Source organism: Pipistrellus hanaki, assembly GCF_964339955.1.
Source record: "Pipistrellus hanaki genome assembly, chromosome: 5".
NCBI classification, from domain to species: domain Eukaryota; kingdom Metazoa; phylum Chordata; class Mammalia; order Chiroptera; family Vespertilionidae; genus Pipistrellus; species Pipistrellus hanaki.
Window position 1 is genome coordinate 19686616 of NC_140507.1, and position 21880 is coordinate 19708495.

The following is a 21880-nucleotide window of genomic DNA, read 5'->3' on the forward strand; positions in this document are numbered from 1 at the left end:
TGTGTGTGTGTGTGCGCGCGCGCGCGCGCGCTCGCGCGCACAAGCACACAGTATTCCTGGAGTGGGCAGAGGCAGGCATCACCACAAGAGGGTGCTCTGAGCTTTGTCTTCTCTACCTTGAAAAAATTTTCCTTTTTCTATGGCTCCATTCCAAAGTGATCTAAGACTCGTGGTTTTTAGTTTACCTAACTGATTTAATAAACTTTACAAATACGATGTGCATTTATTAGTTTCTCAATAAGTGGAAACGATACTGTGTCCCCACCATCCGGCATGCTGGGAAGTGGGACGAGGGTGGGTGGAGAAGGGAAGAAACTGGTGCCGTATGGTGCCCTGGCTCCACCACAGCTCAGCTGAGTGCCGGCACGAATTTCCCAAGAGTGCCACAGTGGTGAAGTTCCCACATCCAGCCTCAAAGGGATGTTACGAAATAGACCAAATGGAAAGAAAAGCAACTTAAAGGTCAAGAACACAGTCTGCAAGCCCTCTTACCTCCAGCGCAGGCCTCCACTTGACCCGCCTGCTGTGCTGGAGCCGAGGCCCCGGGGGCAACTTTGGGATGGGGAGGAGGCGAATCCAGCTGTTAAGCCATGACCTCAAGAACAGTATTTCCAGGAATCCCCATCTTAGTATCTAAGGGATTCCTGGGAAAACTGGACCGTGAGGACAAGGTGAGAGTGCCACGTCCCCACGGGACCACCTGCAGTGTCTTCTGCATCCAGCCCGTCTGCAGAGGCCGGCGTGGGCCCGCCCCGTATCGCAGGATGTGGCTCCGGGAGGCGTAGTGACTGGAACTCCCAGTGGCCTGGAAAGTACTTTCCCTGGGGTCAAAGGCCACGTTGTTGACCAGCATCCATCCAGCAAGCCGGCCCCCCTTCCCAGGACAGCCATGAGTTGTGTGCATTCCTGAGTCTCCAGCCAGAGGGAGGGTTTTACTCTAAACCAACTGGGCAGATCCAGTCCCTGGCCTCTGGCAACTTCCTCTATGGTTGTTGTCACTTAACCTTGGCTTTTCTCAACGATAAAATGGGATTGTAGAGGACCTACTGGATTAGTTGAGATAAATACAATTTAGGGGGTGGAGGCTCGGGAGCAGAGAATTGATAAGATTGACGGAAAGTGTCTGGGCCTGTCTTTGCTGAAAGTGATCCAAAATGTAAGGACAAGACCAGAGCAGGGTTTACTATGTTCACCTCCAGGCCCCAATCCCCAGGTTTCAATGTCATGTGCACTGGGTAACAATACAGATCTGAAAGCAGACAGATTAGGCTACAACCCTGGCTTCAATACTATCAAGGTGTGACCCTGGGAAAATTAGTTAACTGAGCCTTAGTTTTCTCATCTGTAAAATGGGCCCATAACATTACCCACATCCCAAGCTTGTTGGGAGGTTAAATAAAATTGTGCTTAGCCCAGTGATTTTCCTCTGCTGTTCCTTGCTGGTCTGAAGCCTCTAGGAGACAGCAGGCGTTTGTGAGATGTTTGGGTTGGTTTTAGCCTGGAGCAAGCTTAGCAGCTCCAAGAGAGTCGAGCCTGGCTCAAAGCTCTGGACTTTATCTTTAGGATGGAAGGATTTTGTCCAACCCCCAAATGGTAGTGGGTTTCAGCTCTGAGTCCCTGATGGGACGTCAGTGTTGAGAAGGATTCTGAAGCTGCATCTGAGTGCTTCAAGAATGGACACCTTGACAGATTAGCGGGGTCCGCCACGGCTCAGAAAAAGCAGAGTCAGGGTGCTGGGTAATGGCCACACTAAATGCTCCAACCGCTCATCTTACAATGGACACACTGTGGGGCTCAGAGCAGCCAGGACTTGCCCAGAATCATGAAGCAGATAGTGGCATGGGTGAGACTGGGGTCCAGAGACTCCCTCAGCACAAGCCGTTGACAGTCTGGAGATGGGAAGTGTCCGTGCCCCTCCTGGTCCCCTCCCCTCCCCCACAACGCCAGCACTTACCGCTTCCGGTGGGTGTCCGCTGAACAGCTTCTCCCTTCCTGAGCTACAGTGCTTCATCTCAGACTCCCAACTGACCAGAGATGCAGCACTGCACCTCAGGCTGGGGGACAGGCGCGGCCGGGCAGGGAGGCCCCGGGCAGGGAAGCTGGGATGGGCCTCTGCTCCACCCTCTCTGCCCCTCAGGCGACTGTACCCCCCACCCCCCTCGTTGGCCTGGCATTTGAGCCCTCTGGGACCAAACCTCAACTTTCCTCTTATTTGCTTATTTTTTAAAGAGCTTTATGGCAATGAGATCCTCTCCCCCTTTAAAGTGTACAATGAAGGGGGTAAGTACATCACAAAGTTGCACAACCATCGCCACAATCAGCTTGGGAATATTTCATCCCTCCAGAAAGAAACCTCTTACCACGCAGCCCCTCCCACCCCCACCGGCCCCAGCCCTGGGCAGACCACACTTGGTCTCTCTAGCGCTGCCTGTTCTCGACATTCCAATAAATGGAGTCTCCCAATATGTTGATTCCGTGCCCCTCCTTTGTGCTCGGTGTATCCCAGACAAACAGCACAGCCCTGGACTGACATTTTGTACCACCCAACGCCTGCCACGGCCCCTGCCTGCTCTCCCTGCTTCTACCCCCAACACCCAGACTTCCCACCCACCCCTCCCTGCCCTCCACCCAGAGTGAGTTCTCAAAATGCAAATATGGTCCTATCTCTGCCCTCCTAAAATCCCAAGAGAGCTCCCACTACCCTCCAGCTAGATTCTGAAACCATCACCAAAGGCAGACCCCTTCCCCTTGGGCCTCTCCTCCAGGGAGCCCTGCACCCACCACCTCAGGCTCCCAGGTGCCATGCCACCCCACTGCCTATCTGCTCTGCGTGGGCTCAGTGCCGACTACAAAGGCCACTTCTTCAGGGACGAGCTCCCTCACTTTCTCAGACCTCAGGATACCCGGGTCATGTCCTCAAACATCCTGTGCCCTTTTCCTGATCCTTTGCCGCGGCCGTCTCGTTTAAGACCACTTGGCACTCATGGGCTGCGGCCCAGCCGCACGGGAGGGGACCATGCCAGCGGTACTCACCACGGAGAGCAAGCTCAGACGGTGTGGACCCCACAGCCCTGGCCGGTAGCTGGATCGTGTTCCTCAGCCTCCTTCCCTCTGGTGTCAGGGCCGTTGCATCTCGCTGTGACTGGGCTGGACTTCCAGTTCCCTGGGGACAACACCCGCCTCTGGTTAATGCAGGGGTGACCTGGGCTCTGCTGATGCCTTCGTACATGATGACGGGCCCAGGGGATGAATGACTGGCATGTGGGTCATTCATTTTCCTCTTCAGACCTGGCTTGGGTGGGAACATCTGAGTGAGCAGGCAGAGCCCCCCTGCACTCCACCTGTCCCCCAAGATCTCAGGGCACCCTGAGAGTATCTTCCTTCTTTTCTGGATGCCCACTGAGGTGGCCTTGATGCCAGATAACATAAATGTTCAGGGATGCCAGGGCAAAGTGGGGGTGGGCAACCCTTCCTCAGGGCTGGAAGTGAGCAGGAAAAACACAGTTGATACTAAAACGCGTCTCCGATGCTTCTAGCAGAAGTCTGAAATCAGGCCCCGATCCAGAGAGCCTTCTCCCCTGCTCTGACATTTGGGGTAGGTTGGTCAGCCCCGGGGGCCCCCTAAGCAAGCAGCCCCTTCCTGAGGCGTGGCCAGCCAAAGAACTGCCTGCCTCTCACATGGAATTCTTGTAGGAACTCTGCAAACTGCGCTGGTCTGGGTATTCCAACATCAGGACCAGCCTTGGGAACAGCCTGTCCCTCCTCTCTTCGATGCTCCCCTCAGCCCTGCGAGAGGGCACACTCTCCTGACCCAGGTGGAGGTCTCAGTCAGGAGTCAGGAAGGGCTGCTCCAAAAAAGGGATCATCTGCTGCCTGGAACCAAGCAGGTAAACCAGCCCCTGCTCCAGTGGGTGCCCAGGTTTCCTCAAAGCCTTTCACCAAAACCAGCCGAAACCGGTTTGGCTCACTGGATAGAGCGTCGGCTTGGGGACTGAAGGGACCCGGGTTCGATTCCGGTCAAGGGCATGTACCTTGGTTGCGGGCATATCCCCAGTGGGGGCTGTGCAGGAGGCAGCTGATCAATGACTCTCTCTCATCGATGTTTCTAGCTCTCTATCTCTCTCCCTTCCTCTCTGTACAAAAACAATAAAATATATTAAAAAAAAAAAAAAAAAAGCCTTTCACCAAAACCAGCTCTGACTTGGGGGTGCAGCACAGGGAGTGAACAGTCGGGGGAGAGCCTTCGGCCTCGGCACTAACTACCTGTGGAAGACAGAGAGACTCCAGCCTGTCCATCCGCTCTCAGTCCTGTCTCCCCGGAGGAGAAGCCTCGGCCCGGCCCTCTCCGTCCGCCACTCTCCTCACGCCTGCTTATCAGCCCCAGGCCCAGGGCCTCGCACGCCAGGGTACCGGGGAGAGTACGATAACCCCTGGTCATTCTCACTGTCTGTGTTCTGACTCTCATCTCGTCAGTGTTACAGTTTTTCATCCTTAGTGACTAGATGTAGATATTAACAATGACACCTTAAACTTGAAAATGTTACGATTGTAAACATTTTTAAAAAGGGCACCTGAGTGACGGCAATCTGGGCCACACAGTTAATCTTCAGAGCAGCCGAGGGGGCGAGGGGGCGGGCGAGGCGATGTTATCGCCGCCGCATGGAGGACCCGGAAGGGGAGGAGAAGGGTTCTAGGTCACAGTCCAGCTTGAAGGGGGTGGGGGTGCCAAGGGCTATTTCCAGCACATCCCATTGTCCCACCGGGCTCACTGAAAAAAGAGCAGCTCTCCTGGGTGTAGGAACAGGAAGTGGACGGGGCAGTCCCACGCTCCTGCGGGAGTACCTCTGACGCAGGGACCGGGGTTTGAGGCACAGCCTCTGACCAGGGGAGGGTTTGGCCTCTAGTTCCTCTGTGGCGATAAGCTGCCTCGTTGTTTCTTTACGTCTAGAAAAATCCTAAGGGTGCAGACTGTGCTAAGAACAGTCATTTACTGAATGTTGTCATTGGGTCAGTCCCCATGCATCCCCCAGGCTCCGTGGGAAGGGACTTTTCTGAGGGCAGGGAGCTAGGAGTTGAGCTGGGATTCCTCACTATGGACAGCCGGCCCAGGGCCCCCATTTCAGCCTCTATGCTCGATGTCTCACCGCCCTGACCAATTCTTTGGGTTTGAGACAGTCTAACCATTTCACCTGCCCATCCGGCACACCGAGTCCGTTTTCTGCGTGCCAAGGGGGAGACGGGACTGAACTTGGTGTCATCCTTGCCCTCGAGGAGTGCCTTCAGGTGGAAATGGAAAGAAAATGCAAGGCAAATAGGGGACGTGAGCCCGAGAAAGGACTGCAGAGGGCTCAGAGGACAGAGAGGGTCCTGCCCTGGGGGAAAGCTGGGAGAGCTTCCTGGAGGAAGAGGAGGTGTGGCTGGGCTGGGAGGACCTGGCTCCCTGGCCCCTGAAACTCTTCCCTTGACTCTTGTGTCTTCCCGGCTTGCAGACAGCACTGGCCTGACTGAGAAGGAGGCCGGTGGCCCTCCTATGTCACTTCCCCCCACAAGAGGCTCTGGGTCCCTAGTCAGGGGACAAGGGGCCACTTGGGGAATTCGGGTTCTATCACCAACTGGCTCAGTTGCTCCTCACAGGCACGTCTCCTCTCTGCGGCTGTTTCCCCTTCAGTCAAAGGAGGCATTTGAATAGGTGACCTCAGAATCTTACCTGGTGCTGGCCCTTGGCGGTCTGGGGGGCTGCTCCACGAATGAGCCGTTCCTCCTTCCTGCTCCCCACTGTCTTCAGGAAATGTCTCCGAGCCCGGGGGAACCTCTGTCTTCTGTCGGGAAGCTCCTGGGAGGCTGGGAAGGAGAAAATAAACAGTGGCTGTCTGGGTTTTCTCGCCAGGCCTGAGCCAGGAGGCCTCCCTGGCTCCTTCCCTTATATGGCCAGGCCGCTCTGGGCTGGGAGCTCGCCGCTGCGCTCCCCCACCCTCCACCACCACTGAGGGCCGGGGGCCCGCTGGCCACCTGGGACTCTGGGGCTGCAGAGGCGGGGGCAGGACTGAGGGTGGAGGGAGGGTGGGACTCAGGACATGGTCCCATAGTCACCTGTGCAACCTGGCCCCCTGTGGCCTATGGGCTGCAGGAGATGGACCAAGTGGGAGGATTTCCATAGAAACGAGGGGTGGAGAGGAGGGAATCCACCTGGTTCTGTCACCTCAAATGCATGGTGTGACCCTGGCCACGCCCTTTTCTCTCCTGGCCTGTTTCTCCCTGTGTCCAATGAGGGTGTAGAAAATCCTAGTTAACCCTCACCGTCAGCCCCATTGGTGGGGAGCTTTTGTATCCCTATTTCACTGAAGGGAAACAGGCTAGAGAGGCTAATGGATACCGCTATCTGGCAAAAAGGGAGCAAGGCTGGATTTGAACTTGGGCATCTGACTTCAGGGTCTGTGCTCTGACTGGGAGGATTGCTAAGGCTCCTCTTGGTGATAACATTCAACCGCTCACATGTACCATATGGAAAGGGGATTCTGCTGCAGCTGGTCCCTGGGAGACCAGGGAGGCCCCAAGGCCCAATGACCAGCTAGAGGACACTGTTTCATTAAACAATGAGGGCAGAGGCTCTAAGACATCCATCTCTGTGTCCCCCGGACCTCACACAGGGCCTGGTGCAGACTCAGGGCTCAGGAAAGGGGAGTTGTGGAATCACTGACTAAATGAACCTCAGTGGTGCCCTAGCCAGATTGGCTCAGTGGATAGAGCGTCGGCCTGCGGACTCAAGGGCCCCAGGTTCGATTCCGGTCAGGGGCATGTGCCTTGGTTGTGGGCACATCCCCAGTGGAGGGTGTGTAGGAGGCAGCTGAATCGATGTTTCTCTCTCATCAATGTTTCTGGGTCTCTATCCCTCTCCCTTCCTCTTTCTAGAAAATCAATAAAATACATATTTTTAAAAAATAAATGAACCTCAGTGGTCACATCTGTGCTATGGATGCAACCTTCTAATTCCCAGGCACATTTTGAGGAGTAAATAAAAACAGTGAATGCGAAAGCCTTTACGGTGCCATTGTCTTTTTGTTCACAAGTTCCTTCTTCCCTCTCAAGTGCCTGCCTATGTCTCATCCCTAGGCCATTGTCTCCTGGGCTGGATTGACAGGGTCCAGTCCTGCTCGGGTCAGGTGTGGGGCCAAGGGGAGGGTGGTTTGGATCAGGGCGGTGGTTCAGCTCAGGGCTCAGGCTCCAGCTGCAGTGGCCGTGGGAGAGGCTGCAGGAGGGGAGGGTGGGCTGGGAGGTGGGGGTGGGGCTGGGCTGCTGGGAACAGCTCAGCAACGAGCCTCGCACAAGCACTCACATCCTGTGTGCTCTTGAGCTAACCCTGGAGCCTCCCTCAGCCCATCCATCACCGTGGCATCCTTTCGGACCCTGGCCCTCTTCCTGGGGCCGGGGGGCAGGACGGGGGGGGGGGGGGCAGGAGGGGGGGTCCTGAGGACTGACTGTCAGTGCGGCCGAGACACCCCAGCTGGCAGCTCTGCAGGACTGCTCAGTGTCTGCGCGGGACAGTGGCGGGAGGAGGTGCCTGGAGCCCTCCTAATCCAATTTGTTTAGACCCAGTCTCCGGGCTTGCTGGCCAGCGAGAGGGGGCTGGGTGTGTGCGCCGTGCCGGGGTGCACGTTTGCACACACGTGTGGGGCGTGCAGAAGTGAGCAGGTGTGCTGCATTATGTAAGCCGGGCCTGGGCCTTGTCACATGTCCCCCGAATGTCAGCTCCTGGCCTCCTCCGCTCACCGCCAAGTCTTCCTCCACCTTTTCCGCTCTTACACGAGCTGGTGCCAGGAGCCCCCTCTGCAGCTGGCTGTCTGGGCCATTCTAAGTGAGTTCCTTCGCCTCCCTGGGCCTCCGTTTCTCCATCTGTCTTAGGGAGCCAGTAGGTCACCCTGCCTGCTCCACACGCAGGGCACTAAGAACGGGCAGACACGGGGAGAATAAGATGGTGGTAAAAACAGCCGCTATGGTAGCCACATGTGCCCAGCACTGCGCTCCAGGGCACACACCTGAGCTGGCGGGCCCTGTCAGAGCCCCTCATGCTGGCTCTGTCATCACCAGGCTCCCTACCCCCAGGTCTACCTGCTTCTAGAGTTCAACCTGTTTACTCCTTTCCCGGGAAGACTGGCGTGGTTCCCCGCATTTCCAAGTTCTGTGTTCCCCAGAGCTCACAGGGCATGGGATGGGGTCGGTATCTGAACCCTGGTTGTTTCCTCCTTTGGTCTCACGTGTTTCACCTTCATCCCAGACCCAACAGCCCCGAATTGCCGGCACCCCGTCAACCAGCAGGGGCCTTCCGCCCACTCCTCCCATCTGAGGCCTGGTTTCTCGGTCATTCTGAGGGTTGGGATGGGGAGGGATCCCGTGGGCCCGGGTTACCACGGGAGCTGCCATGGGGTGGGGTGTGTGTGTGAGATTGAGATGTGGATCAGGGTGGGAGCTGGGCACGTGGGGTGGGGAGCACTCACAGTTCTGTTTCCAGGGTCCCTGTTGCCTGCCTTCCTCTGGTCCTCAGGAGGCTCCTCTGGGGTGCTGGCTCCTCCGTGCCCTTTCCTGAAAGGAATGAAGATGCCACCTGTCAGGAGATGCTGGGATGTCCTGTGGCCTTTACAGGCTCTGGCCAGGCTGCCAGCTCCAGGGGCTGAGGATGGATCTGGCTGCTGCTGGGTCCTCGGAAGTCTCGGGCTGAGCCTGCTGAGGGTTTCCAGGCTTCAAAGAGCCGGCTTCTCCGGCCCTAGGCGGTGGCCGTTATTCCTGCTTCGCCTGCCTGGCTTTCAAAGGGAGTCGTCTGAGCCGCTCCAACCTCGCCGAGTTGGGGGGTTCGGTGCGAGGAGAGGGGAGGCTCCCTGCTCTGAGCACACTCAGGCCACATCAGTGAAAGAACGGGTCTGGAAGGAGATTCCCCAGAGGCCCCTCAGATGCCACCTCCAGCCTAACACACGGGAAAAGAGCCATGAAGGGGGAGATCAAAACCTGGGGTTCACACTGTGGCCAGGTGCAGCCCTGGGGCCACCAGCTGCACCCGGTCTTCAGCCTGCAAAGGGCTCCCTCCCTGACTCCAGGAGCACTCACAACCACCTGGCGGCAGGAATTGCCTCTGCTCGCTGAGCTTCAAAGAGGCTCTACTATGAGCCCCGGTCATCCTCTGTGGAGTGTCAGAGGCCAGCTTGAACCCAAGGCTGCTCATGCTCAACCCAACTGTCTCCTGAACGTGGGCAGCAGCTGGCTGGAGGACCACCACACAAAGCTCACGTCGTTACGGTCATTGCAAAAGCCCCTGTGCCCTTTCCTGGCCTCGCTCCTTTCCAAGAAACCGGGACTGGGCCACATCTGCGCGCCAGATGGCAAGGCAGCGGGAGGGAGCTGAGGGTGGGGCTCTGGGCGGGTGCACGGACCCAGCCCACGCTGGTTCTTTCAGGAGGGCCCCTCCTCGACTCCCTGAAGCATGTGCACGTAGGACAGCTGCTGTTCCCCCGGGGCTCCATGTTTGGGAAGAACAGAAAAGACACAGGCCCTGGAGCTGGGCAGACCTGCACCGGACTCTCGCCCTAACACTCTCTAGCTGTGTGATCTCCGGCCGGTGGCTTCACCTCTCTGAACCTTGGCTTCCAGCCTCCCAGTTGCTTGTGAAGGTGGAATGTCTAGTGCAAGCACAGCTGCTGGCACGTAGCAAGCCCACAGTACGTGGCTGCCATTTCCACTAGGAGCATGGGGCCGGCCCTGCAGTGAGGCCCAGGCACGGGAGGAGTCGAAGCAAGAGGATGAGGCAAAGGCCCAAAGGGGTACCCAGAGAAGACATGGGAGCTTCGGTGGGGGCCACCGTGTGGAGCCCTTTTCATGTCGCCTCGGTGTGGGCTGCTCCAGGCTTCTGTCCCAGAGTGCCCTCCCATCCCCTTGACACCCCAGCCGAGTTCAGCAGCCTCACACGCTCCCTATTTCCTCCCCAGGGAAGGTCGCTGCCTGGGGACTTTGGAGCAAGCCCTGGGAATGCAGTTTGAGGCGGAAACAAGAATGAGGCAGGAAAAAGGGAAGAAAGGGGCCCAGACCTGCCTGGCCCGGGAGTAGCTGGGGCTCTGGGAGGGTGGGGGTAGAGACCAACAGCCTCATGGCTCTGACCTTCCAGTGAGAACAGAAACTGGAAAACAGTGACAATGATAGTAGCTGCCACCTATCAGGCTTACATTGGGACATGCTGGCGTCGAGCAAAAACTGCCACAACTGGGTGTTACAGCTAACTCACTGGGTGCTTTCCATGTGCCTCCCACTTGCTATGTTCTTTATTTTACATTGGTTTTCACATATGTTCCTTCAATCATTTAGGAGTTAGGTGCCGTTTTTACCCCCATTTTACAGATGAGGAAGCTGTGGCTCCCAGAGGTTACAGCACTCCCTCAAGGTCTCACAGCCAGTAAGGGCCAGGATCAGGATTGGCTCCAGGCAGCCCACAGTGCATTTGCTAGGCTCCTCTGTAACCCCAGACACTTCATGGCATTGTCTTGACAGAGCAACGACAGGAGACAGTATCTTGTGGCACGTTGTCAGGTGTGTGTGAGTCGGTGTGGAAAGGGGGTTGTGAACAGAGAAAATGTTTTTAGTATCAGTGGAGGCCATGTGGGCCCTGGCCAGGGGACTTCTCATTTCATTTGTTGTTATACCTCTTTCCAGCAGTATTTCTCCCTCACATGCTGTTTGCTTAAAAAAAAAAAAAAAAAAAAAAAAAATCAACAACCCAAACCAAAAAAACATGATAAAGGAGTTAGTTCTCCCCTCTGGCCTGCCCACTTTGCAAAGAACTGGGAGCTCCAGGGCTCCAGTTAACTCTGACTGGACCATGCCTTTCAGATAGCACAAGCGTTGGTTGCTCTTGGGATGTGTTGGACGGGATGTGTTAGGTATCATGTCTTCTGTAGATGTGCTGTGTAATTGTGGACAAGTGTCTCTCCCTCTCTGGGCCTCATCATGATGGTGGGTAGTGGACTGGACTCCATGGCATCCAGAGTCTTTTGAGCGTCAGATAAGTGGGGATGGTTGGACCCCATGCTGTCCCCTTGGTGTGAGTGTCAGTATGAAGGAAGGTGAATGGTCAGCATAGATCTGCAGATAGGGAGAAAGGGAGAGAGAGAGAGAGAGAGAGAGAGAGAGAGAGAGAGAGAGAGAGAGAGAGAGAGAGAGAGAGAAGACACTGGGCAGCAAGTACTGAGGCTGGAGCTTTTGACTTCCTTTGCCCCCATCCCAGCCTACTGCTCAGCCCCAGTGACCTGGATCAGGTGGATTTTTTACATCAGGACTTGAAGCCTCAGAGCATGAGGGCTGGTTTCACCCACATTGTTCAGATGAGGGGACTGAGGCATGGAGAGCAGATGCAGAGAGGTGGGGGCCCTGCTGGGACTGACCCCTTCTACTCACTGAGGGATCCTAATGGCTCAGATCTTAACAAAGGGGCCCGCAGGAAGGAGGGAGAGGACAGCCTTTAAGTTCCTTTGGCTTTGAACATGGAATAATCATGACTTCCTTTCCCAAATATCTTTTGGCCCTTCCTAGAACCAGATGGCGGATGTTTGGAATTTATGTTGTAAATAGTGTTTAAGAAGGTGGGGGGTGGGGAGGGGGGCAGGGAGGAGGGGTGGCGCGCAGATATGCTACTCTCTCCAACCACCAAAAACAGGATCCAAGGAAGGGAGTGGGGGAGGGGAGCTGACTCTGAGAAGATGTGGGGAGAAGGGAGAAGGATCATTTGGGGAGAAGGAGAAGGAAGAGAGAGGAGAGAGGACAAAGGAAGAGAGATTGATGGAATGAGAGTGAGAACAAGACAGAGAGGCCAAAAGAAGAGGAGAAAGCGAAGGAAGAGAGGGCAATGGGTGAAGAGGGAGGAAGAAAGAGAGAAGGTCGGTGAGAGAGATGGTGAGGGGGCTTCCCGGGTGCAGGCTCCATCTTGAGTTCGGAAGCAAACCCTTGAGTTTTCTAAAAATAGTTCAGCCTTTCCCCCAGCGGGGCTGGCAGTGGGGACGCGAGAGGCTTGTCCTTTTATGGTAAGAAAATTCCAGATCCTCAAGGGGAGCTGGGCCCAAGCCTGTAGTTCTGGATGAAGCCCAGCCTTGGAGTCTGGGCTGTGACTTGGTGGGATTTCTTGGCCTGGGTGGCCCCATCTTTGGTGAGAAAAGGGCTAAGGTGGCAATGCCGGAGCTCCAGTGTTGGAGGTGGACGGGCTCCTAGAGACATCTGGTCTACCCCATCTTTCTGTTTGACAGGAGAAAAAAGCCAAATCCCACAGAGCGGAAGAGACTGTAGGGTCCCCATGTCAGGTTTGAGGTGTCAGGATAAATCAGTGCCCAGGTTCACATGAGGATGGCTTACGTGCCCATTATTATGGAGGGCAGTGCTGGCAGTGGAGAGAGCACTGGTCTGGGCTTTAGGAAACCCACAGCCCACCCCCAGTTGCTTGTGGTTTGCAGTGTGACCTTGAGCAATCTGCCAAATCTCTCTGGTCTCATATTCCTTCTCTGGAGTGACCTCAAGGGCCTTTTGCCTCTCTGGGAATTCCAAGGCTGGAAAGCAAAGCCTGGGCAGAGAGACAGTGGGCAATCTGCAGGGGGCTATTTCCTTCCCGAGCCTGGCCTGCTTCCTATGCTGAGGCAAAGCTTAGATAGACCACGACAGAGAGGAGGTTCTGTAGGAGACTGGGGTAGAGCATAGGTGGGAATCTTCAGCTGTCCACATTGATTGGGTCCAGCCCCTCACTGGACACACTGAGGCCAGAGAGGGCCTTATGTTCAAGATCACGCTCAAGGTCATGTGGAGAGTTGGGACAGAACCAGGAAAGAAATCAGCCTTGGATTTTTTTTCTTCTGCAGGAAGCCTCCCATCTGCAGCAGCTGGCAGCTTTGGGGACTATCTCTGGCCAGGAAAGGGGCTTTTCGGAGCGGAGCAGACAGAACTCAAGATATGCCTTCAGCTTCTGACGACCTCTTAAAGACAGGATGTCCTGGCAGGTCACCCACCACCCCTGGGCCCCTTACCATGCAAGCACCTTACCATGGTCTCACTGGCTGGAAGGCAGGAAGGAGGTGAAGAAGGATGCATAGGACCAGGCAGCCACTCTGGCAGTGTTGTCTCGGGCAGCTTTCTCCTTGTTAGCCTTGGGTTCTGCATCTATAACACAAGGAGATGGCCTTGAAGATGCTCTTGACAGGACTTTTAGCTCTAACAGGACTGCGACACATGAATTCAGCACTCAAGACCAGGAAAAGTTATTATGCAGGCATTGGGTTCAGAGGGTGGATGAGATGGATCTAGCCATTCCCTGTTGCTTTACAGTGCATTGAGTCAGGGACCCAATGCCCAGCGTTCCTGGTGGCCCCAGTCCTCTGTCAATTCTGGGAGCCTGGATTCACTCTCTGTCTCCAGCTTGAACCCAGAGCTCAGGTAGCTCTGGTCTTGAGTGCCCAGGAATGCCTGTTGGCCGGATCAGTGTTCATGCCCACTCCCCAGGACCCTCCCCAGGACTTTGCCCTTCCCTTCACCCTGTCCCACCTCCCCAGCCCCTGCCTGGCCCCCCTCCCCATCTTCCCTGCACCTCCAGCTCTCCATACTAGTTTTTTTTGTGTGTGTGACTCAATCCAAAGAGGAGAATCGCTTTCCTCTTCTAGCCTCCTGTGACCCCCTATCCTCCCCCCCCCCCAACTGCTGGAGGAAAGGAGGGACAGGAAAGAAAGAGGCCAAAAATAAAGCATCTTGTTCTACGCTTCCCTGTGACTCTCCAGGAATTTCCATGTAAACTCTCTGGGGTGTGTGAACAGGGCTCTCAGGGACCCCGGTCCCCTCCGTCTCATTCCTGCTGGGTGGAAGGCCATCGGCTGAATGCCCCCCAGGGACCCGGTCTCACAACCAGGCTCCAGGTCTCCCTGGCGTTGCCTGGGAAGGGCAGAAGGCAGCAGCGTGGTGAAAGGAAGTGGGAGGGAAGGGAGTCCCTAGAGGCCCCCGTGTGCGACCAGGGCAGGACTGATGTCATGCCCAGCTGGGAATCTGACATTCAGGCAGGAGGGGGGCTCAGCCCCATGAGACTGGCCCAAGGCAGCCAGGGCTGTGATGTGAAGTCCCAGTCGATGGTGGGAAAAGCCTGAAGCCTAATGTTTGACTTCTCTCTACGATGTCACTGCTATGGTTGCATAGCTCTGGTGATAGGGAGTTCACGGCTCTCTCTCTCTCTCTATCTCTCTCTCTCTCTCTCTCTCTCTCTCTCTTTAAAAATATATTTTATTGATTTTTTACAGAGAGGAAGGGAGAGAGAGAGCTAGAAACATCGATGAGAGAGAAACATCGACCAGCTGTCTCTTGCATACCCCTACCGGGGATGTGCCCGCAACCAATGTACATGCCCTTGACCAGAATCCAACCTGGGACCTTTCAGTCTGCAGACCAGCGCTCTACTACTGAGCCAAACCGGCTTTGGCGGCTTTCTCTCTTTGGATAGACTATTGGAGATTCCTTCCCAGTATCCCGATGACATCTGTCTCTCTGGGGATGCACCTCTGTTCTTTCCCGCTCCTCAGAAAGCTCTTCAGATGGTGACTGAAGCCCTTGGGCGTCCTGCTTGTTCTGATCCCACCCGAAGGCCTCCTGGTCCACTGGTGACATTGCAGAGTCACCAATGCCCAAGAACCCAGGGCTCTCCCCTGCATTGGTGGCCTCCTGGCGATGCTTTGGGGAGGGGAAAAAACAGGCTAAAGAAAGGGACAGCTGCCAAGAAGGACCTGTCCCACCTTCTGGGGCTTTGGTTTCTGGCTACCCAAGCTACTTCACGGCCAGGTCTTCCCCACTTTGCCAGCCTTGAACCTCACAGAGTTCCCAGACTTCACCCTCCGTTCCAACCAACAGGGCTGGTTCGCTCTCCCCTGAAAGTGTCTTCCCAGCCCTGCCTCTGTGCCTGCCTTTGCACACAGAGCTCCCCCCTGGAATGCACTCTCCTTTCTTCTCTGTCTGCCCAAACTACCCTGCTGCACTGACCCCCCACCCCAGGTTTTCCTCCCGAGAGTCTGAGCATCACTGTCATACATGGGGTGACTGGAGCTGTCTCCCTTTTTTTCAAATGAGGCACCAGCACAGCCTGAAGAGCCCAGAGGGATGGAGGAACTTATCTGAGGGTGCTGGCTGTGGAGCCAAGGCCAGAGTCTTACTTAGCCTGGTTCTCTCCCTGCCTCCCCTTCTATCAGCGAAGCTCAGCAGATGCCCTCAGATGCAATGGTCTTGTGGCCACCTGCCTGAGGTCAGGCCATTGTGCCTGAGGGACAGACTGACCAGTGGCCTCCAAGGTCAGCAAGTCCAGCCAGGGCTGGTGCCAGCCACCTCCCTCCGGACACTTCTCCCATCCCTGTTGCCCTGAAGAAGGAGGAGGAGGAGGGTCCCCTTGGCCTCATTGCTGCTGGTAGAAAGCCATCGGCTTCCAGTTTGGGGCTTTCCACCTCCTTCAGACAATGGCTCGGGTCAGAGGAGGGTCTTTGAGAAGGGGCTCTTGGGGAGGAGCCAGATGAGCCTGCTTCTTCCAGCCTTGGCTTAGTCAACTGCCCCTTCCTCCAATCTCCCATGGGCTGTTTGGGCTAAGGGGCAGCCTTGGCCGCTGAGGCCTCCAGGGTACTCAGCCCCCAGGGTACTCAGCTCCCAGTATACTCAGCCCCCAGGGTACTCAACTGCCCCAGGGCTGCTCATTGGGGATGATTGTTTTGCAGGGGGCATCTATGCCCCGAGCAGGCCTGGGGGTGAGCGTGCGAGGCTATCCCCTATACAGTGGTCGGCAAACTCATTAGTCAACAGAGCCAAATACCAACAGTACAATGATTTAAATGTCTTTTGAGAGCCAAATTTTTTTTTATTATTGATTTTTAAAAATATTTTATTGATTTTGTACAGAGAGGAAGGGAGAGAGAAAGAGAGAAACATCGATGAGAGAGTCATCGATCAGCTGCCTCTTGCACACCCCCTACTGGGGATATGCCCGCAACCAAGGTACATGCCCTTGACCGGAATCGAACCCGGGACCCTTCAGTCCCCAAGCTGACGCTCTATCCATTGAGCCAAACCGGTCTCGGCGAGAGCCAAATTTTTAAAACTTAAACTTCTTCTAACGCCACTTCTTCAAAACAGACCGTGGTATTTTGTGAAAGAGCCACACTCAAGGGGCCAAAGAGCTGCATGTGGCTTGTGAGCCACTGTTTGCCGACCACGGCCCTATCACAACAGTGACTAATCCAGAAGGAAGCATGCGGCTTCCATGGCCCCTCCCCAATGCCCAGAGTGGGGCCTGCTAGGCAGAGTAGGACCAGAACTGGTTCCTGCTCACGAACTCACTGGGGTGGTGCTAGCGTGTGAGCACATGGTCTGTGGAGTCAGCCTCTCCTGGGGTCCAGCTTGGCTTCTTACAAGTTGCATGACTCTGGGCCAATGACTAACCCTTCTGAGCTCCCAGGTCCCCTGTGGGGTGATTCTTACCTCAGAGAGTGCTGGGAAAAGGATGGGGGCAGAGTTGCTATGTGGCAATTGTGTGTGTGTGTGTGTGTGTGTGTGTGTGTGTGTGTTATTTTTGTTTGTTATTGTTATTGTTGTTAATCTTCACCCAGGATATTTTTCCATTGATTTTTAGAGAGAGTGGAAGTGGGGAGGGGGTGGGAGACACAGAGAGAGAGACATAGATTGGTGGCCTCCCACACACACCTTGACCAGAATCAAACCTGGGACTCTTCAGTTGGTGGCTGATGCTCTATCCACTGAGCAAATCTGGCCAGGGCCAATTGCTATTTTTGAGGGCACAGTTTATCCCCTCCCCAGGTGGAAAGAAGATTTCGAGCCCTGTACATCCCCCTGCCCCCCAAAAGCTACCTTCAGTAGTCACAGTTTGGCAATTACTTTTTGTTGAGATCTTGCTATAGGCCAATCAGTGTTCTGAGGGCTGTATGAGTTTTAACTCACTTAATCAGATGGCTCAATAAGTATTCTTATCCTGTCCAAGGCCACGCAGGTCCTACCAGGCAGATATGGGATTTAAAACCCGGCAGCCTGCCGAAACCAGTTTGGCTCAATGGATAGAGCGTCGGCTTGGGGACTGAAAGGTCCCTGGTTCAATTCCTGTCAAGGGCATGTACCTTGGTTGCGGGCATATCCCCAGTAGGGGGTGTGCAAGAGGCAGCTGATCAATGACTCTCTCATCGATGTTTCTAACTCTCTATCTCTCTTTCTTCCTCTCTGTAAAAAAATCAATAAAATAGATTTAAAAAATAAAATAAAACTAGGCAGCCTGACATCTCTCTGGCACCTTTAACTACCGGCCTACCACGCCTCCTTCCCACTCCAGCAGCGCTCTGACCCTCGCCCGGGGCCATCTCATCCCCTGGGCACAGGGATTCACCTCACATCTGAAGCCTCCTGGCTCCAGAGTCGGCCTGCTTCTTCCCTCGAACAGAAACTGGCCTGAATCGGTCTCCATGGGCCGTGAGAGCTGGTGATTCACGCTGTCCGTGAAGGCGCGCTGTGAATTGGAGAAAAGGTCTCTGGTGGCAGAGCATTGCCACCAACAATACTCTTTTGCAAGAGGAAAGGGGGCTGGCTCTTGAAATGTGTGGTGAAGCCCCGTGGGGCCTGTCTAGACAGGCCCTTAGGAGGTGGCAGCCACTGCGGGCGCCCCTCCTCCCTGAGTCCCCCGCCCCTCCACCTCGAATTCCTGCTGATCAGGCCTAAGGCGACTTCTGATTGGCCCACAGCCACTGCATACTGCTGGGCGGGGGTGGAGGGGTTGGGGGGCGGGTGGGGAGAGCCCCATGACAGTGCCCACCGCCAACCAGGGCTGCAGGGCACTCTGCACCTTGGTCCATATGTAGGGCAATTTCTAGATACCCATGTGGACAGGGCAGAGCAGCATTTTTGTTTCTTCCTTACATTCTTTATTACAGAGATTTGATAGATACAAAATAAAGTGTAACATATGTACTTCAAGGAATCTGATCGTTTCAAGGGCTGTCAAGGAGGGGCCGCTCCCACACTGCTGTGGGCAGGTCACTTGGCTCGGCCACTTGGGAAAATAACGCAGTGCTCCCCTGTAACGCTGACAGGCATGCACCCTGGCACCCAGTAATCCTCTCCGGGTATAACCCCGGAGACACTCACGTGCACTGGGCGATGTGGACAAAACGGTCCTAACAATCATCGGAAAAAGGCCTTTTCACCGATGTTTGCAGGACTCCGTGGCCCTGAGCCCGGGGGACTGTTTAGTCAGAAATTGCATTTGAGGTGGCCCCGGGCACAGCCCAGAGCCGAAGCCCTCAGCAACCATCTCCCTGGACCCCTCCAGGCTCGCTCAGGTGTCAGACACAGCCCCCCGAGTTTCAGGGGTGGCATTGGGCTTGGAACTTTCTCGTCCTCGGAGCTGTGTGTGTCAGCTTGTTCCCAGAACTGGCCAGGCTGGGAAAGGGCTGACTTTGCCCGAAGACCTGAATGGTGGCTCTTAGGGACCCGTGGCAAGCAGACTCCTTTCGGTCCTGGGGCAGCGGCAGGGCGGAGGGAGGGCAGTGCCCTGGAAGACTGGGGTTCAAGCTCCATGCGGCCGCTCTCTGAGCCTCGTCCCCTCTGTGAGGTGGGTGGGAGTCCTTGTCACTGCTCACCTGAGAGCGACCAGGAAGTTCTGGGGTGGGGTGGCCCAGATGCAGGGCAGGAGGCGGGAGACCCTAGGGGAGAGAGCTTCTGGGGCAGCCAGAAGTTATACAATGTCCAGCTGTGTGACCTTAGGCAAGCTACTTCACCTCTCTGTGTCTCAGTTCCCTCCTCTGGACAGTGAGGGTGAGGATCATAATGGCACCTAGCTCACACAGTTGTTGGGAGGATGAGACGGATTAATTGGTGCCAAGGCCTTAGGTGGTGCCTGGACCGTCATAACCGCAGTCTCACTTTCCTATCCCTACCACCTTGGGGAGCCCGGGCTGGGCAGGGAGACGGGTCCGTCCCAGCTCTGCCGTCAGCTCTCTGGGTCACCCAGAGCAGGGCTCTCCTTCTGTGGATTTCGTGGCCTCTTGGCCAGACTCCCAGGCTGTATCACGGCACCACATTCTCAGATCTCCACGTGCAGGGGAGCTTGCAAAGCAGAACCCTGGGCCCCGTCTCAGATTCCCTGAACTCGGGGAGTGTGCAGTGGTTCAGACACCACACTTTGGGACACATGGCCCATGGACGCCCCACTGAGGCTCAGAGGTGGCAAGTGGCCTGCCCAGGGTCACTTGCCCTTGTAAACAAGCCAGAACTGGACCCAGACAGGGCCTCCTTTTGGACCATGTTGGACTTGGATCCCATGTAGCCAGCAGTGGGGAAGCGAGGGCACTGGGCAGGCTGGCGCTGGAGGACTGTGTCCATTTTGGGCCCCAGATGTGGCCAGAGCTTGTTTAGAAGAGTGTCTCCCAGTCCTGACCTCAGACCTCTGCCTCTACTAGCTCTGCCTCCCCATGCCCATCCCATGTTGCCTGCTTTCCTCTGAGTCCTCACTATCCCCCCTACCCCGAAGCCCTCTGCTGACCCTCTGTCCACATCCCACGCTGCTGTCCTGACCCAGAGATCAGCCCCTTCTCCACCAGAGGCTGCCTGGGGCCTCGCCTGCAGTCAGAGCCCCTTCGGCTCCTTTAAATCACGTGAGGCCCAACCTCCAAGAGTTCCCACAGGCTAGGGGCATCTGGTCGGACTCTAAGCAAGGGGTCAAAGGGCAGGCTCGTCTCAGGGCTCCTGGGGAAACTTCCCGGCACTGGCTGCTGCCCTTTAGCTTGAATGGGGCTCAGAGGCCACATCCTGCATGGAGACTGTGTCCCCAACAGCTTCCTGGTACAGATAGGAGGCTGCGGTTGGAGAAGATAGGGCGCCTGCCCAAGGCCACCGGGCCCAGCCATGAAAGGCAGAGCCGGGCTGGACCCAGGCCCCATCCCCATCCCCCAGCCAGCATGCCCATCCCTCTGCCCTGGCCCAGCCAGTATCCCAGCCTTCCTGCTTCTCTGCCTGCCTGCCTGTCTGGAGAGCCTGAGCTGATACGGCTTCTCCTCCAGTTTTGCTTCTTGAAACTATTATTTGAAAACAGTTTTCCTTGCCAGGAGCCCCGGGCTCTTGGAGCTGTGAAATCGAACCTCATGGAACACAGAAACACTGTCTACCGAGGAGCCAGGGAGATGGGCCTGGACTCGGTCACGGCGGTGAAGCTCAGCCGGCAAGACGTGAGCAGTGTCCACTCCCCCTGCTCCCACCCCGTGCCCCACTCCCCCGTCTAATCATGGCCCCAGGGGGTCCTCGAAGCCCACAGGACCCCAGAGTCCGCTCATCCGTCAGGGCAGGAGGGTGTTAGAGATCATCAAGTGCAGCCCCTGGGGAAACTGAGGCCCAGAGAGGCAGAAGGCACAGAGCAGGTTAGCAAGAGAGCAAGGACTAAATGCCCAACACGGTGTTCTCCTAGGGAGGATGCCCCAGGCCCCCGACCCTCCACATCTGCCTCTGGTGCTTACCTCTCCTGTGTCTGGTCCAGCTGTGGCTCCAGAGATGGGGGTCAGGCCATTTGGGGGATCTTTGAGGCTGTCACTGCTTCTCAACTAACTTCACTGGCACCCGTCACCACTGCGGGGGCATTTTTAAACGGCTGACACTAAGCCCCCGGCCCCTAGCTCGCTGCTCCCTGGCCAGAGGCCCTCTGCCTTTTACCTTATATGAGCTGAAGAGGCAAGCCCAGTGTTGGGGTGAGGCGGGTGCTGAGCCCTCCCGGGGCCCCCGATTGGCCCAGGCGCCCACCACATGACCGCCTCGCCTTGACCTGCCCCCGGTGCCGAATGTTGCTTTTACCCCCTAAGGAAGGAGTGGTTGACAATTTTCATATTTCTTCTAAATTTGGAGATTTCAGACAATGCTGGGAGGCTTGGCTCCAGCTGCCAGAGGCCCATGTGGAAGTCATTAAGCCCAAGAAGGGGGGCCGGGGGAGAGAGGGAGGCAGGGAGAGGAGGAGGAGGAAGGGGGTGGGGGCCAGAGTTTTGAGGGCTGCCAGTTGTCAGCCTGGGAACATGAGCAAAGCCCTGGGAGTGAGCTGCGTGTGAGAATTTCCTTCCTGCCCTCCATCCCTGTGTCCCAGGACGGGAGTGGGAGTGCTGAGATTTTCTGGGAACCTTGAGCCAGGAAGACCTCAGTTCTGGCTCCTGGGGCCCAGAGGGTGGTGGTCATGGCAAGGGACTGGGGACCATGAGGAAGCAAATCCACTCTCCGGAAAGCAAGGGCCCTGACTGGCCAGCCCCATCAATGTGCAAAGAAGGCCAGGGACCCAGGAGGGACAGGCTTGCCCTTGTCATAGAGGCGTTGCCACAGGACAGGAGCTTGAGTCCAGACACCCCAGTCTCTCTTTCCCCCGCCATGCTAGTTGTCAGAGATGCCCCTCTCTTACCATGCTCCTCCTTTCTCACGCTTCAGCCCCTCTGGCCTCCTATAGCTATCTCAGCATTTTTTTCATGCCTCAGGGCCTTTGCACTGCAGTTCTTTTTGCCAAAAGTGCCCTTTCCCCAGAGCTGGCTTCTCCTGCTTCTTCTTCTTCTTCAAATAAATAAATAAATAATATATATATATATATATATATATATATATATATATATATATATATATAAATTGATTTTTACAGAGAGGAAGGGAGAGGGAGAGAGAAACATTGATCAGCTGCCTCCTGCACACCCCCTTACAGGGATGTGCCTGTAACCAAGGTACATGCCCTTGACTGGAATCAAACCTGGGACTCTTCAGTCCACAGGTTGATGCTCTATCCACTGAGCCAAACCAGTCAGGGCACCTCCTGCTTCTGGTCTCAGCTCAAATC

General features: G+C 55.9%; 1 long non-coding RNA gene across 2 annotated transcripts; it reads right to left on the bottom strand.

The window, feature by feature from the left end:
• Positions 1-2622: 2622 nt before the first annotated feature.
• Positions 2623-20738, bottom strand: LOC311622823. Of its 2 annotated transcripts, none has more exons than XR_014795032.1 (5): positions 20538-20738; positions 13057-13173; positions 8493-8577; positions 5708-5841; positions 2623-3163 (listed from the first exon to the last, which is right to left on the bottom strand). It is a non-coding gene; the product is annotated as an uncharacterized lncRNA (long non-coding RNA). The 2 variants fall into 2 exon arrangements; XR_014795033.1 differs by having other exon boundaries at positions 2628-3292.
• Between the last annotated feature and the right edge of the window lie 1142 nt (positions 20739-21880).